Source organism: Eulemur rufifrons, chromosome 7 (assembly GCF_041146395.1).
Source record: "Eulemur rufifrons isolate Redbay chromosome 7, OSU_ERuf_1, whole genome shotgun sequence".
NCBI lineage: Eukaryota > Metazoa > Chordata > Mammalia > Primates > Lemuridae > Eulemur > Eulemur rufifrons.
This window is the reverse complement of record NC_090989.1, coordinates 226,288,843-226,291,885: the sequence shown is the minus strand read 5'-3', so window position 1 is coordinate 226,291,885 and position 3,043 is coordinate 226,288,843.

The window sequence follows — 3,043 nt, the reverse complement described above, 5'->3', positions numbered from 1 at the left end:
TGAGACCCTACGGCCTACAGAGCCCAGAATATTTAGTATCTGGCCCTTTACAGAAAGAATTTGCTGACCTCTGATCCACAGAGAAGATACATGAGTTCAAGTCCTGGATTTGCAGTTTCCAACTATATGATCTTAGGCAAGCTATCTAGTTTCTCTGTCCCTTAATGATGATAACATTATCTGTCTGAAGGGGGTGTTAAGAGCAACAAATGAGCATGTAAAGATCTCAGCCTAAGGCTGGAACTAAACTAAACATTCAAACAGTAGTTGTTACTAACCGAACATCCCACCACAAACTAAATCCTTAATGAAGAAGCTAAACTAAGAGGAGTTTATAATTAAAAAGGAAAATTAACAGTAATTAAAAACTTGACCAACTTAGGCCAGCTGCAGTGGCTCACACCTGTAATCCAAGCACTCTGAGAGGCCAAGGCAGGAGGATCACTTGAGCTTAGGAGTTTGAGACCAGCCTGAGCAAGGGCCAGACCCTGTCTCTATTAAAAATAGAAAAATTAGCCAGGTGTAGTGGCATGTGCCTGTAGTCCCAGCTACTCGGGAGGCTGAGGCAGGAGGATCGCTTGAGCCCAGGAGTTGGAGGTTGCAGTGAGCTATGATGACGCCACTGCCCTATAGCTTGGGTGACAGAGCAAGACTCCGTCTCAAAAAAAAAAAAAAAAAAAAAAAACTTGACCAACTGAAATCAACAGTGATGATGAGGTTCCTTTCTAAGTATTCTTTCTAAAAATTTGTAGGAATTCTATATTTATATTTGGGGGCTGCTCAATGGGAGCTTTTGAACATTGGCAAGCATTGCTTGGCACTAAGCCATTTTAGGAAAATATAGAAAAAAATCCTTGTTAAAATCTGGCAATATACAATGTTTAGTTTATTAAAAATACACTTAGTAACACTTCATAATTCACTTAGGACTAAGCAGTAAATAGCCCCTAGCTATTCCTAAAAATAGAATTAATGTAATTAAATTATATTTTAAATTCTGTTCACAACCTACCAGATTATACTTTGCAATTGTCTAACATTTTCCTGCCTGACTATTGGACAGCCATCTGGCTCATGGATTCAATGAGAACAAGTTATGGATTCAATCCATAGTTACATTGTAAACTTGATTCTCTCCTATGGCCACTGGCTGTACCTTTCACCATGGTCAGCTATGGCAAATTGGCTCCTGAGGAAGATTTAGCAGCAGTATAAGTAGTTGGGTAAGCATGAAAATATATCCCAGTGATGAGTGGTAGGCCAGTAGCATCGTGTTTTGTTAGGGGAAGTTCATAATCCAAGAGAGAAGGGAAGTGGAGGTTGCTCTTCAGCCATCCTAGGAGTTATATGAAGTCACTGGCAGTTATTTACATAAGGGTTTTGCAATTTCTTGGGTAATACCAGAAATAGCAGTCAAAAAGAATAAAGTAGATGTTTGATTAGGAGTAGGAAGTTCCTCGTCTAATCTATTGGTGGTTTGGATCCATATCACTGTCTTCACAAGGCTCTTCACAAAACTGTGAAATGAAATACAAATAGTCATTAATCTGTGAGCATGACTGGAGAAGAGCCATCAAGAATGATTCCACAGCAGCATGGCAAGACTCATTCACCACAGTGAACTCTAATTGTATTTTCTTTTTTAGATATTCAATAGATTTTTTAATAGTTTTTTGGGGGGAAGTTCCACATTCACAGCAAAATTGATGGAAGGCATGGAGATTTCTGATATACCTTTATCCCCACACATGGATAGCCTCTCCCATTAGCAACATCCTCCACCAGAGTGTACATTTATTGTAGCTGATGAGCCTACATTGACACACCATGATCACCTGGAGTCCATGGGGTTCACTCTTGGTGTTCTATGGGTTTGTATAATGACATGTATCCACCATTATAATATTATTCAGAGTAGTTTAACTGTCTTAAAAATTCTTTGTGCTCCACCTATTCATCCCTCCCTCTCCCCTAACTCTTGGAAACCACTGATCTTTTTACTATCTCTCCAGTTTCATATTTTCCAGAATGTCATCTGGTTGGAATCATATTGTATTAATAAGTAGTCTGTGAAGATTGGCTTCTTTTACTTAGTAATATACATTTAGGTTTCCTCCATGTCATTTCATGGCTTGATAGCTCATTTCTTTTTAGTGCTGAATAATATTCCATTTTCTGGATGTACCACAGTTTATTTATCTATTCACCTACTAAGGGACATCTTTGTAGCTTCCAAGTTTTGGCAATTGTAAATAAAACTGCTATAAACATCCATGTGCATGTTTTTATGTGGACACACATTTTCAGTTCCTTTGGGTAATTGCTGGATCTTATGGTAAGAATATGTTTAATTTTGTAAGAAACTGCCAAACTGTCTTCCAAAGTGGCTGCACCATTTTGCATTTCCACCAGCAATGAATGAGAGTTCCTGTTGCTCCACATCCTTGCTCATATTTGGTGTCAGTGTTCTGGATATTGGCCATTCTGTTAAGTGTGTGTATATCTTGTTATTTTAATTTGCATTTCTCTGATGACATAGAATATGGAGCATCATTTAATATGCTTATTTGCCATCTGTTTATCTTCTTGGGTGAAGTATTTGTTAAGGTCTTTAGACCATTTTTAAAATCAGATGCTTTTCTTTTCTTTTTGGAGATAGGGTCTTGCTCTGTTGCCCAGGCTAGAGTACAGTGGCGTCATCACAGCTCACTTTATGATGCTGACAAGCAGTGGTGAGAAAGGACATCTTACCTGGTTCCTGATCTTAGTGGGAAAGTTTCTAGTTTATCACCATTAAGTATGATGTTAGCTGTAGATTTTTTGTAGATACTCTTTTTCAAACTGAAGAAGTTCTTCTTTATTCCTAGTTTACTGGGAGTTTTTATCCTGAATGGGTATTGAATTTTGTCAAATACTTTTTCTGCATCTATTAATATTATCATGTGATTTCCCTTCTTTAGCTTCTTGATATGATGGATTACAGTAATTGATTTTGGAATGTTAAACCAGCCTTGCATACCCGGGGTGAGTCCTGCTTGGTCAT